The sequence below is a fragment of the Microtus ochrogaster genome, unplaced genomic scaffold (genome assembly GCF_000317375.1).
Source record: "Microtus ochrogaster isolate Prairie Vole_2 unplaced genomic scaffold, MicOch1.0 UNK107, whole genome shotgun sequence".
NCBI classification, from domain to species: Eukaryota; Metazoa; Chordata; class Mammalia; order Rodentia; family Cricetidae; genus Microtus; species Microtus ochrogaster.
The window spans coordinates 888,497-903,742 of NW_004949205.1; the positions used below are offsets into that span (position 1 = coordinate 888,497).

The 15,246-nt window shown below is 40.7% G+C and overlaps 1 protein-coding gene across 1 annotated transcript in view; it reads left to right on the forward strand.

Moving 5' to 3' along the window:
* Positions 1–15,246, forward strand: part of Tmem164 (transmembrane protein 164) — a 485,414-nt gene that overhangs the window by 403,757 nt on the left and 66,411 nt on the right. The window lies entirely within an intron of this gene.

Below are 15,246 nucleotides of genomic sequence, written 5' to 3' on the forward strand. Positions count from 1 at the left end.
AAGACAAATCAATATCCTATGCATGTACCATGGGTAACTGCAGAGAAAAGAAAAAATCCCGAAGTCTGCTAGACACAAACAGTAATGCAAAGTATCTTTGTAGGACAGATTATTTAAAAAGGGTAACAAACATCAACACAATGAATGTGAGTCAAGGAGTTTAATAGTATTTCTCTCAGTCTGAGTACACATTTGTTCTTGTACAGTGTGGGATGATACCCCCTCCCGTTAGCCATTTATTTATGTTTGCAACTGCATTGCCACTATTGATTCATGTTGAGCATGAGGCCAATTAAAATCCCCAGGCCTTTTTCAAGCGAAAGGATGTCAAATGAGGTCCTCTTCAGTATGGACCTAGGCAATTAAAGTTTAAAATACAAATGCAGGACTCTCCAGATATTGGTGTGATCCTTGAAAGCCGAAGTCATTTAAAAAACTTCCCGAAAGGAACTAGGACTTAGGCTGCATAAGAGTGACTTTAAGATGGGCATACAAAGGAGAGCTTCTACATTTGTGGGGTGGAGGCTGGAGGTGTGACAAGGTAGACGAATCAGGAATAGGACAGGAGAGGAGCACACAGTAGATATGAGGTGGGTAGAGATATGGGAAGGGTAAAAAGATATCAGCTCACGAGCAGGGTGAGAGCTCAAGGAGAGAGCAATGCAGGTTTCTGATCTCCCTGCTTCTGGGGTACTAGACAGGTCTTACAGCTAAGTAGTGTGGCTCAGCTAATAGCTCAGGGACACTGGAGAGATTGTAGGGGTTACCTGTCAACAGATACTATGTATTATAAAACTTGAGTTGGAAACAAAAAGTGGTCTTCTAGCAGTGTAGTCCAACAGCAAATTCAAGATTATCTACTCTCTCTCTCTCTCTCTCTCTCTCTCTCTCTCTCTCTCTCTCTCTCTCTCTCTCTCTCTTTCAAAAATGGAAAGTATAAGAAAATAAACTGTTCATACAGGACAACTAAAGACAGAACTGGAGTGTGTGATGGGGAATCTCTGTCAGCCAATAATCTTTAAGAGGTGGGACCAGGTTAGGGCATGACATTTTGGGTACCCGGAGAAAAATGCTGGGTCGCCCAGGGTTCTCTCTCTCTCTCTCTGGTGCCCGCGCTACACAACTGAGGTTGGACTTCTCATTCCTGTTTTGTGAGTTTGGCCCTTATAATAAAGAAAATATAATTTGTTTATCTTAGAGTTGGCTTGAGTTCCTTTGATCTACATCTTTCAACAAGAGTGGAATATACACCATAGCAAGCATCAGCAAACCTCAGTTCTATTCCTAACTCTACCTCCTACAAGCCATTAACTTTGTACAGCTTCCTTAGCTGTGACCATACTAGAAAATGAGCCCTAGATGGTTGGTACCAGGGCCTTTTTTTTCTTTTAAATCACTGTATCCTTAGTTCCAATTATAAGGTCTTACATACAGTTGGGGCTTAGCAAATAATCATTAAAGACATAAGTGAATGAATTAACTGATGCCAGTTCTGCCTCATGCATAAAGTTACTGTGACCTTCAAATGAAATTAGACAAGAGAAGAAATTACAAGAAATGTAAACACTGAGAAACCCTTCAGTAAAGGACTACCTGTACTACTGAGAATTTTTTTTCAAATAAATTATGAGGACATTTGCAATCTTTTAAGGGTGAAATGGTAAGTGGAACAATGCTTTCAAATCTTTTGAGCTTGGAAAATAACAAGAATGCTGAAATTTTGAGACACTTCAAGTGAGCTAAGAAACACATTGGGAACTGTTCTTTCATTGTTACCCACGCATCTAATGCTAGGGCTCACAATCATGTTAATTCTAGAGTTACCACACATTGACCACACAAAGTGTTAAGGTAGCTTTATCTGTTGTTTGGGGAAAAAAATGTCTTAGCTGGGCATGGTGGTACACGCCTTTAATTGCAGCACTTGGGAGGCAGAGGTAGGTGGATCTCTGAAGTTTGAGGCCAGCCTAGTCAACAGAACAAGTTCCAGGACAGCCGGGCTACAAAGAGAAACCATGTCTCAAGGGGGGAAAAGTCTTGCAAAGAATGGAACAGTATTCACATTTGGATGCTAGAAAATAAAGATTCAGACATGTTAAATGACTTGCTTAATACCAAGAGGAAGAGATTGCAAAGATAGACTTATCTTAGGCTAGCTTGTCTGATCAGTGGAAAGAAAATGTAGATAAACAGGCTTCTACACACCATAAAGATGCCCTAGTTAAGAGACAGCATAACCCAAAGGTGGAATGATTTGGCTTAACGAGTTTCTTATCATCTAGGCAGGGTTACTATGTAATTTACAGAGCTCAGTGCAAAATGGAATGCCCCCATGGACATGAAATCAGGTCCGACTAGATGTTTTTGAGAAGTTCCCAAGCTTCAGGGATGCTAGAAAGGAATCAGTATGAGCTGACACACAGATGTAGGCAGCTTTCAAATGAAATTTGGTAGTTCTACTACACCAATTAAACCAAATGGGTCAAGAGCACTTCCTAAGAAGGTTGGCATGACACCACAGAGATAATTGGATGAGAGGAAATTCTGCAAGAGAACTCAAAGAGATCAAGGGTACTACAAATAGACAGCATAAGAGCCAAGAAGAAAACATCAACAAACACTTTTAGTTGCACAGAAGCATAATATATAATCAGACAGACATGAGATTAACATCTCGAAAAAATATATCCCTGAGAAGAAAGTATTTTTTTATATTTTTCATTTGCTTCTTTTTGAGCTTTTGTTTTGGTTTGGTTTTTCAAGTCTGGGCTTCTCTGTAGCTTTATGGATCCTGTCCTGGAACTAGTTCTTGTAGACCAGGCTGGCCTCGAACTCACAAAGACCCACCTCCTTCTGCCTTCCAAGTGCTGGGATTAAAGGCGTGCATCACCACTGCCTGGCCCTCTTTTCCAGTTCTTAACGGCTGTTATTGTTGCATTAAGGTTTACCAGAGTGACATAAAGAAGTATTTATTAACCTTAAATAGAGCGCACAACCACAGAGGCATCTGTTTGAAGAGTTTGTGTTCATTTGTTAGCATGGAAGAGCAAACATGTATGACATTTAACCCTGTCTCACTGGAAAATCATTAAAACTCTTCCTAACAACTTTCCCCATCACCCAAACAGTTGTCCTTAGCATTCATCCCAGCCACTGTTATAACAATCAGTTATCAGTATGAGTTTGGGAGGGAACAAATCATATTCAAAACAGCAATGACAAAGTAGTCAAGTCAGCCAACCCTCCTAGAGGGCACAGAAAGCCCTTTGCACCCTAGTACTGCACAATGGCAGCAGTTGACTATGAATTAAAGTGAAGGGGGTCTTCTGGTGGGTGCTAAGAACAAACCTTCAAGCCGGGCAGTGGTGGCGCACGCCTTTAATCCCAGCCCTTGGGAGGCAGAGACAGGCGGATCTCTGGGAGTTTGAGGCCATCCTGGTCTACAAAAGCTAGTTCCAGGACGGGCACCAAAGCTACCTTCAAGGAGAAAGCAGTCGACAAGGATCTCCTCTCACTGGAGAGAGCAGTTTAAATCCTATCTTGGAATTCTTCCAAGGAAGTGTTTTTCTTACATTGATTTTGTTCACAGAATGAGAACTAAGGAATAAAGCCCACTCCCGGCCCAGTGTAGCTATATGTGGTAAGTACTTGAAATAGCAATAATCTTAACACCGTTTTCTGAAAGGCCCCTCCCACCTCTCCACAATTCTGTGGACTAACCTGCATAGTGGAGCACAGATACCCATAGTTTTCCAAGAACCTCATTCATTGTCCTTTACATAGTTCAGAAAGAATGGCACAAGATCTAAAGGAACATTATAGTAAATCACTGAGTAGCCTGGCTCTTTTCTACTTTTAATAATAATAAAACACACACACATCAAATCATTAATCAGATGAGCCAAACGGCCATAACTGCGATGTGCTGAGCTCTCAGCCTTCTCACGTACACATGCTGCACGCATTGCAGTCTCTTCCTCAGGATGTGTGAAGTATTTCTTGTGATTTTCTTTGAAAACAATACCTTTTATTTGGCCTTGGGATTGTCTCACAACTTCTCTTTTCATTACTTTACATCAACCATGTGTCTTCACACATGGTTTTCAATTTTGCACAGGGATTTTGAATTTTTAATATATATTCCCACTTTGAATATCTCCCCACTTGTGTCCTTTATTCAACATCTTTGTTTCCTGGTGGACATAGTTCTTGAGCTCTTATATATTTATTCTGCTCAGGGTTTGGGTCCACAAGACTCAATTTATGTATAATAAATATGAAATCTTTTCATTATTATTTTTTAGTAAAAAAAATCTTTTTATTATTTCCTTTTAGGGAGGATTCAAGTTGGAGGGAGAAACAAAGTAGATCATGGAAGTTCATGTCTAATTCCTAATGTTAACAGATGTTCATCTTCTTTCCCATCTTCTGTCTCCTCTATCCCTGTGTCACGTCACAAGTTCAGCTCTTCTTTCCTTCTTTCCTGGACTGTTGCTCTAACTTGCTAACAAGTTGCTCCATGCTTAGTCTCTTTCTCTTCAAATTATTCTAAACAGAGCTATTGATCATCTGTCCAAAGCACATCTCTTGACTAAAGATCCTTCACAAGTAATATACAAACTTCATGTTGGATTCCAGGCTCCTCTTGGTTATGTAATCGTCAGTCTTTCCCATTGCCTATCTGCATATGGGCTTGAGCCAAATTGGACCATTTCTCATTTCCAGAGGAATCTGTTCCAGTGTTTTTTTTCTTCCATTTTGAATCAGTTTCCCTCAAGAGATACTTTGCTCACCATCTTTCCTTTCTCCCTCCCTCCCTGTCCGTTCCTCCCTGTTTTTTTCTTTTAGTCCCCTTCCTACTCTCCCCCTGGTCTCTTCCTATTTTACTCTAAACTTCACCCCATCCTCTCAAGTGCCTTACCACTGAGCCACATTCCCAATACCACTTTATTCATTCCTTAATATATTTGTCAAATGCTATCCACATCATGGAGCCTTTCCAAGACACCTCAGGGATACAGACTTTCTATTCTGTGAATTTCTATAGCATTAACATATAGCATAACATTTTCATTATGGAGCTTGTCATTTAGAACCAATTATACCTATATACACAATAATAAACATCACCATGCACGTATTTATGACTTACTAAGTGCCAGTCAGGCCTTGTACTAAACTGTTTCCAGGTATTAGGCATATCATAGTTACTCAAATGCTTGGCTTCAGGTTCTTTACATAAACATGATAATATAAATAAAATAATGTAAGATCTTCAGGAGTGTTTATCTATGAAAGTATCTATCAATATTTATCATTACAAATTGACACTGAGATACTTAAAATGTTTATTAATATACTAAGCAATATTTAAACCCACTGTATATATGAATAAGCACATTTTAATGAAAACTAGCTTTATTTTCACCTCCCATATAATAAGAACAGCATTTTTATTTTCACAAACCTCTTCAGTATAAGGATTTGGAGATGTTATCTAGATTTTAATATCTGCTTCTCCGCTCAGGCTATTTCAATATCACACTTCACAAAACCTCTGGGAAATTCTCCTGCACAGTTGTGAGAGAATGAGATAGAAGCAAACAAAACAGCTCCTAGTGTATTTATTTTTATTTACATATTTACTTATGGTGTATGTGCATATGTGTATGTGTGTGTGTGTGTGTGTGTGTGTGTGCGTGCGTGTGCCTGTGCTATCACAGTATGTGGGTGGAGGTTCAGAGGAGAACTAGTAGGAGTCAGTTCATGTCTTTTACCATGTGGAGACTGGGGAATGAACTCACGTCATGAGGCATGGCAGCAAATGCCTTTACCCACTAAGTCATCTCACCTGCCAAACTCTTAGTGTTTTAGATGGAAACAATTTGGACTCCACAGCTCTAGAAGGATTTCTGAACCATGCTTTGGGAACTACTGGCCTGGGTTAAAGACATAGCCTATATGACGTGCTTAGAATACGGTCTGTCCCATAATAAGCAATATAAAAGTACTTGCTATCAATAGCTTTCCCAATCTGTATGGTCTCTAAGGAAATTAAGTTATGGTGAACTTAGATAACATGTTCTAGAATACACAGATCATAACGGCCTGATACAGATCTGAAACTGGAAGTCACTTAGTCATTTCTCAACACTTGCCTCAGCTCTTGGGCTCTATGAGACAATGGCTTTCTACTTAGTGATCAGGTTAGAAAAAACCCAGGCCTTAGCATGTCTATATCCCTAGGGTCTGACTCTGAACCTATTAGCCTTTAAAGTAAATAATACTGGCATTCATGAAACTGACACTATGGTCTGTGAAAGGTTGAAATGTTAAGAAAAATCCATAGACTCGGGGATGAGACAGATGATCAGTTTCTAACGTCACTTTCTCCCATGCCTAGCTGTGTAGTTTTGGTTCTGTTCTTAATCTTTTTTGAGAACTTTAGATATCTCTTCCATAAAATGGGAATACTGCCTTCTTTTCACAGGTTACTGTTGTAAAGGTTAAATGTGATCGTGTACCTGATCTAAAAGAGAGTCCCAGTAGCAGCCAGCTTGCTTTCTTCATTGGCCTCATTAGTATGACAGCTCCATAGGGACAGGCATTTTTGTAACGCTGCCTGATACTCAGTGAGTGCTCAGTAAATGAATGAATGACCTTGTGTGTCTAATCACAACGCAGGGTAATACAATGTAGATCAGTATTATGTGAAGTTTACTGAATTGTACAGTAGCACAGGTATGAACACACCATGGTGGGTACAACTAGTCTAAAAATACCAGTCAGAGGCCAATTGGGTGTGCCCTGGGAGCTACCCTACTCCTTCCTATGAAATGTTTGGGGGCAGGAAACATATTTGAATGGTCACAAGAGTCACAGAAATGGCGGCTGTTGTCCCCCTCTGGTGGCTTTGACAGTCTGGTGGAGCACAGACCTCTTCAGACTACAAAAAAGCCTTCCCAAGGGACCCCATTCACTGTGTCTCTCGGTTCCCATTCTTTTTCTCTCCTAGCACTCGGATGAAGTTTGGAGGCCCCTCCCTGGTTTTCCTTTAACAGAAGCCTTGCTCTTTCACGATCCTGTACTCCATCATACCGCCGTCGGCCCCTTTTGTTGGCCCTTTGAATTGCTCTCTAGTGTTCTAGTCTTGATTGCTTTCCACCTCTAAGATAGCTTCTAGGGAGAGCCTTTCCTTGGCCTACTTTCTTAGTAAATGCTTCGGTAGAATTTTGATTTTCATAACTCTTTTTCTAGGAAGGACAGAAAAGGAAGAGGGAAAGAGTGCTGCTTTCAGCTGTCCTTTTAAACCGTAAGTCACAGAGGGCTTCTGTCAGGCTGCCACCTTTATTTCAAGCTATTTTATTGAGTGATGAGTTGCGACTTGAAACCTAGAAAGCGCAGCCATCCCTTGTGACTTTCTGCCCAGCATCCCTCTCCTCACCCACTTGTTTTTCCCCTGGTCTCCTTTAGAAGGACTCCACTTAACATGCACTCTATTTTGCTTACTTGGAAAATATAACTTGTTTGCTTGACTCCTTTTGAAATGTGGCCATGGACGTAAGTAGCCACTACCTTCTTCAGCAGAAACACACACACACATGCAATTATAAAATACTTTTGAAGCCTGAGGAAAGGAATAGCAAGTGGGGACCTAAACATTGGTTTTCATTTAGATAGATTTCCCAGTAATAATGAAATGAAGTCCAGGACTTTGCCTTTTTGAAATGTACAGCTAACCTTTGAGTGGTTTGCATTCTCCTGGAACTTATCCATTAATTTATTAACCATCTACTGCATGACAGGTGCCGTGTTGATCTTGCTGTATATGCCACATAATTACTTTTCCAGAGTGTTCTCGAGAAGCAATCGTTATGATCTTCATCGACAGATGAGAACAGGGACAGAGGAATCTCATCCAGAAGAAGTGACTTGCCCAGCTTTGCGCAGTCAGTAAGAAAAAACAAGTGTGATGCTCTATCACCATTGTGCCGTCTAGATATGAGAAACAGTTGGAATTGTGGCACATGGGAATAAGGCAGAGTGGAAAAAAGGGGACGGTGAGAATTAATCAAGGTGCAGACATGAGTAAGCAAGCCCAGCTTATTCATCAGAAAGCAGTAGGAGTTATAATCACAACATACACGAATACATAGGGTTTAGAAATATGACCTCCTTTCCGTTGACCCAAAGGAGCAGTAAAAGGCTGTGCTATGAGCCAATGTAACCAGAGATATACTTTAAGAAGATTAATATGACTCAGTAATGATTCAATGGTTCCTTTCTGCTATTGATAAGTATTAAAACAACAACAGGCCCTCCTCCCCCCAAAAACCATTTTACTAAGAATTCTTTATTTACCCCAAGCCCATGCTTTGCTCCAAATTCTTTGTTTTGAAATATTTTAGTGAAAATTTAGAAAGCCACATGGAAAAAAATAGAAGAAACAAGCCAACAAGCCACACACGAACACAAGATAATTATGTTCACATCCAGGAATAAAGACTGCGGTGGGTCACGACAAACTCTATTGAATAGCGTGTGAATAGACTGTGTCCCAATTATAAAGGGAAAAAAACTGGCAACAAAAAAATCCACCTTCAGTGACAAGAAACAAAGGCAGCCAGGATCTGAGATGAATCCCTCGAGGTTATAGACAAGGGCACTTTTCAGATCTGCTGGTCCTCTTTCTTATAAAAGCAGGAGGTAGAGGAGGACCAAGGAATTGAAGGGTAGACTAAATGGGGTAAAATATGATGGAACCAGAGAGGGATACTATGATACAGACCTAGTTTGGGTGTCTCAACCCAGGCAAGCTCACTGGCCTTCAGCAGGCTGCTACCAAAAGTCCATGAGGATTGTAAATAAAGCTGCTGGTGATTATTATACCAAGTTTGTTAACTATCTTTCAGAGTCTTCTCTTATTCAATCTCTTCCTTCTTTCAAATTCACTTTTTTCTTCGTTTTCAGGTGAGTGTATCTCAGAAGGGTATCCTGAACCAAACCTCTCTTCTTTTCTGTTACTAACAGGGACAGCATATTAAATAACACTCTCCTTCACCTGGGCCATGTTTTCTGTCCATAGTTCTCCTGTTCCTCTGGTGTGGGCTCTAGTATGTTAAGTGCTGGGTGGTGGTGGCGCACGCCTTCGATCCCAGCACTCTAGAAGCAGAGGCAGGCAGATCTCTGTGAATTCGAGGCCAGCCTGGTCTACAAGAGCTAGTTCCAGGACAGGCACCAAAGCTACAGAGAAACCCGATCTCGAAAAACAACAACAACAACAACAACAACAAAGATTGAGTCTCCTAATACTTTGCCCCATATAAAACTTATCTGGTAGCTCAGTGTATACTAAAGCACTATGGACCTTCCTTAGTTCTGAATGGCATAAAGGAAAAAGGACCAAAGGATCATTTGGATCCTGGAGGACAGGGTAACTAAAGCACTACGACTAGAATGAGAAACTCCTACAAACAAACCGAATACTACTTTCTTCCTTCTAATCTCAGTACTATCCTTCTTCCAAAAGCTTGTGTAGAGTGAGTGGGTGAGGGGTAACTTTTTCTTGTACTTAACCTATGTGAAGATTAGGGGGGAAAGAACCATCCCTCTCTCAACTGAATATGTAAGGATCCTCCTCCCAGGAGGAGGAAGATTAGGGGGGAAAGAACCATCCCTCTCTCAATTGAATATGTAAGGATCCTCCTCCCAGGAGGCTGCCCCATTGCAGTCTTCTATCCTTCAACCTTCAGTTTCCCAAGTCAAGAACCTCTGTCCTTGTCTAGAGTTTAAAACTCATCCCCTGTACACAGAGGAAAAAGGGGGGGATCTTTTTCAAAAGCAGAAATAAGTAAAGAAGGGGTTAAATCTTGTACTAGACAACATACAAAACATTTAAAATGACTTCTACCATACACAAGGCTTTTCCCTCATTGATTACCACAGCTTGCACTTTGACTGCTTCTTCCCAGCCTTCATAATCCTAACACAGCCTAGACTCCAGTCGTGCTGACCTTTTCAACATTCCTAAGATAACCCACTCCTTTGAAAAAGCTCATGGTCATGATGTTCCTTCTGCTGAGAACACCCTTCCCCATGTTATCATACCAGTCAATCCCTGTCTTTCTTTAGGACTGCATACATGTTGCTTTCTCTGGGAAACCTTTCCAGACTATGGCATGAAGGATTAATGCCATCCTCCTTAGAGCTCTTGTAATAATTTTCTTCATCTTACTACAGAACCATACCCCTTGTGGCATTGCGATGTAGTAAGTAAACGGATGGGAGATTAAGGGAGATTGTCTTAGTTGGAGTAGATCCTGCCTCCGATAAGTTGTCTGGTGCTAGAATAGACCAAATTCTTAACTCTCTCAGCTTCTCTTTCCTGTTGCTTTTTCAATATGGGGAGGATGAGATAATTCCTATGAAGCTTTTAGAATAGTCAATCATATTGCAAAATGTAATCAATATTAGACATGAGCTTTTATTGTTTTATTGCTACTATATATGTACATGTATGCATATCACACATATATTGTTATAGCATTGAATAACCTTTGCTATGTTTATATCTTGTCTTCTCAACTGGCTTAGATATGTTTTGCATATAGGACACTTGTAGTATTCTCTCTTCATAGTACCTCATGTAAGTGTGGGATCACCAAATATGTGTCACAGGCAGTATAGAGCAGTAGAAAAAAAAAGCACTGTCACGTGGTAGATTTGGGGTAGGATTTTGACTCTATTCCTGGTTATTGTATGTGTTTAATCTTCCTAGCGTAAATTTTCTCATCAGAAAAGTAATGGTGATAACAGTAGGTACATACTTCATACAACTGTTTTAAAGATTAAATAAATCAGCACGTGTAAAACTAAGCCGACGATACAGCCTAAATGCTTCTTATTATCAACCCAGTTTCCCTTTTCATCTAGATTAATAAATTCTTGCACCTAGGACTTGGGAGCTAGCTCAGAGGTTTAAGTGCTTACCTCCCAAGTGGGAGGGCCAGCGTTCAGATTCCCGGAAACCATATAAAGGCCAGGTGGTCATGGCAACCTGCCTGTAATTCAAGCCTTTGAAGGCAGAGACAGAAGATCTCTGAGGGAAATTAGCTAGGGAGACTAGCTATATCCATAGCCCTGGCTTAGACGGAGAGACCCTGCTCAATGAGTAAAGTGGAAAAGCAATAGAGGATTCCTGACATATAAACCTTGGGACTTCACATAGGCGTGCACACACACACACACACACACACACACACACACACAGCATGTATACGCACACATGCACACACTACACATGGCCATGGAGAAAGGAAACAAACAAACAGAAATGATCTTGCACTGAATGAGCTCACTGACTATTACAAAGTAAAATCACTTTAGAGTCAAGAGGATCCAGGCTGACCGACTCCAGATCCAGGGGAAAAGATGTAAATCATCTGCCTTCTGCTTTGCAGGTTACTCTGAACCGGGACATCATCATCCAGAAGGCAACAGATGCAGCCAGCTGAGTCACTCTAAGAACTTTCCTTACACAAGGACTGCCCTAGCCCCCACTATAGTTCACTGGACTCAGAGCCTCTCATCCTAAGTGCCAGGTTCCTACTCTTCCCGTGATGGGTAGAAGAGAGGGGTGCACAAGAACTGAAAAGCTTGAGTGTTCTCGAGTCTATCTCTGTTTTGACTTCAATTTCTTCTCTTATTTTCGTCACTAATTAACTTTCCTTATTTCCATCTCCAGAAAAAAAAAGACACGTTGAAAGGGTAAACTCCTTCCATTCTGGACTTAGAAGACCAATAGCAAAGTCCAGTATAGCACACAGGGTCGAATATAATACCCTAGACTCAAATGGCCTGGGTTGAAAGGTTAGTTCTGTCACTTACCTGCAGTAAGCCCTTGGGGCAATCACTTAAATTTTCTGTGCATTTATTTCTCCACCTGTCAAGTAAGGACAGTACAAATATTGATGTAGACTTTGGTAATGATTGAGTAAATCACTTAGGAGAGTGTCTGTCATATAAGTAAGTGCAATGCAAGCATTAGCCATTCATATGTTTATGTGAATAGAGTCATTGACTACTTCATGGAGACATAATTCACATAGCAGAAAACAACAAGGTTTGTTTATTTTACAGTATATTGTTTAGTTGCATTTAGCATTCTTGTACATTTGTGCAACCATCACCATAATCTAATACTAGATCTTTCTGTTTTGTGTTTGTTTTTTCGAGACGAGGTTTCTCTGTAGCTTTGGTGTCTGTCTTGGAACTAGCTCTCGTAGAACAGGTTGGACTCGGACTCACAGAGATCCGCCTGCCCTTGCCTCCTGAGTGCTGGGATTAAAGGCGTGTGCCACCACCGCCCGGCTAGAAGATCTTTACTACTCCAAAAAGGAGCTCTCTATATGCTGTTGACCATTCCTATCTCTGGTCTTCCAATACCCTGCCAGTACCAAGTAACCACTTTCGGTCTCTATAGGATTTTCTCTTTTTGGCATTTACATAAATGGACCCACCCAGTAGATGGGTCCATTTTGTGACAAGCATCTTTTACTTAGCAAAACATTTTAAAAATTCATCCGTATTGCAATATGTCTCAGAATTTCCCTTTCATGGGTGAAAATACATGTATGCATATATCACATTTTGTTTATCTAATCACAAATTTATTGGCATTTGTGCTGTTTCTAGTTTTATGGCTATTGTGAATAATGGCACTATGAATGTACCTTTACAAATTTTAGTTGTTTTGAGACTGATTCTCACTGATTATCCTAGAACTTGCTGTGTAGACTAGGCTGACCTTGAACTCTCAGACGTCTGCCTGTCTCTGCTCTCAGCCGAGTTCTGAGATTAAAGGCATGCACCACCACACCCATCCCCTTTACAAGTCTGTAAGTGATGATGTGTTTTCAGTTCTTGGGATATATACCCAGGAGTCAAGTTGTTGAATCGTGTGGTAACACAGTGTTTAATGCTTTGAAGGAGTGCCAAGTTGTTTTCCAAGGAGACCATACCATTTCAAATTCCACCCAGTTGTGGGAACAAAGGTTACACTTTTTTTTATTTCTTCACCAATATGTGTTGTTTTATTTTATTGTTGTCTTTTATTATATCCGTCCTGGAGGGTGTGAAGTAGTATCCCACTGCGGATTGGATTTGTGTTTCCATGATGGCTAATGAGGTTGCATATAACTTATATGTGCTTATTAGCTATTCTCATGTCTTCTTTGGTGAACTGCCTATTCAAATCCTTTGTCTAATTTTCTGTTTAGCTGTTTGTATTTCTATGATTGAGCTTTAATAATTACTGTTTTCTGAATACAAGCCCTCTGCAGATATGTTCGTGGATGTTTTGAGCATTGTGTGATTGTCTACTAACTCTCTTGAAGCTGTTACTAAGTAAAAAGTTACAAGTGCACAGATGATAAAGAGGAAAGACTGTAGTCCCAAACGATCAGATCTAAACATTGGTAAGAAGATGTCCTTAGGTACACTCTCTTGCACTACAGCTTTCCTTTGAACCTAAATCCAAAACAGATCTAGCTGCCACTCGGTGCCAGGCACTGTGGGGAGTAAGAGCTTGCCTCTATCCCGAAGAGCTCACTAACTCAGAGAGAGGAGAAGATGCAAACATGTGGAACCTTAAATAATTTTAACATGTTTAAAGACCACAGTAGAAAAGATGACACAAGGCACTATGTGATTAATTGCCAAATAAATTGCCCAGAAAATAATTGCTATGGGAACTCAACAGAGAAAGAGAGCACTTGGGACTGGGGTGGTCAGGGAAAACTTTCAGGGGGAGGGATCTAAGCAGTCTATAATTGACTACAGCCAGGCCTCTGTTAATACTAAACAAAGACTTGGGGAGAAAAAAATATTGACTCTGTTGGAGGTGAGGCTCTTTAATGATTAAATTGATAGTGGTATTTAATTTCAACTTCAGCAGGAATCCTCATTGCCAACCTTCCCCATGAAGACTTTTGTGGCCTCTGTTTAGTCCAGAGGTGACCAATTAGCAAGGCAACCAGCCACATCTGGCTCCCAGACCCATTTAGTTTGGCCCAATTAAAAGAATAAATGAGCTGTTTTTTTTCTTCATAGGCCAGTTTTCATGTGAAATATTTATTTCCAGTTTTTCTAAAAATGACAGAAAGATCTGGCAAATCTAGGATGGAGCATTCACTCTCCAGAGCCACCGTCAAGCTCATTCCTGTTAGAACCCGAGGACTTACTAGCTGGAAACTTCTAGAATCACGGGTTATAAATTGAAAGGTACCCCAACTGTACATCTGTTTCCATTTCCTGGTTTGGGAAATGCATGGTGTTACTACTCTTATTTTATAAAATAGTAACTAAACCCATTTCTCTGTTTCTCAACTCAGCATTGTTTTATACTCAATCAAATGCAGCAAAAGGTAACAAGTGGTTTGCTTATCAAATGACTCCACTTGATTTTACAGGAAAGATTGAGAACTGGCTATTACGCAGGTGTGCATCACTGAACTGAACCTTGCTTTCTCTTGACTGTTTTGAGTGATAAAGGGGAAAATAATAGCAATTCTTGGGAAAGCAATTTACATAGTGCCCTAGGAGATCTCAGGGACTCGAAACCTTCAGAAGCCACTGGGGTGCTAGGTAAGCACGGACTGCTGTACCCTTCCACAGGGTTTCTAGTTCTGAAGAGTTAACGCGAGGTGGGTACAAGAATCTGCATTGCTAACATGGGCTGAGGTGACACACTCTTGGTCTAGGAACTACACTGTCAGAACAGCGACCTTGGATTAACGAGGGAGTTGTCTAAAAAGTAGCTAAGTGGAGACATCTGAGCACCTGTGAGCGCGAGGTATTTTTCAAAGAATGTGAGGAAAGCCTGTGCTATAGGTAGTAGGGAGATTGGGGACTGGCCAGGAAGCCAGAGGAAATGGTTTCCAGTACTAAGGGTGTCAAACCTCCTTAAACAGTGTCCGGCGCACAGGAAGTCTGAGCCACATGCTCGTATTTACTCTAGGAGCGTATCCCCAATTATTCACTGGGGAATCCTCTCTTGGTGTTAATGGGCACTCAGTGGGATAAGAGAAAAGTGTTCACAGGAAAAGAAGTAAGAACAATCTAAATTAAAATTGTGGAGTTCTTTGCTGCAGGGTGGCTCAAAGTGAATGTAGTACCAATCTCCACAGAAAGAGAGAATGTTTACCATTTTCTGTTGAAATAAGAGCGGCGGGGCTGCTTTCCGCCACC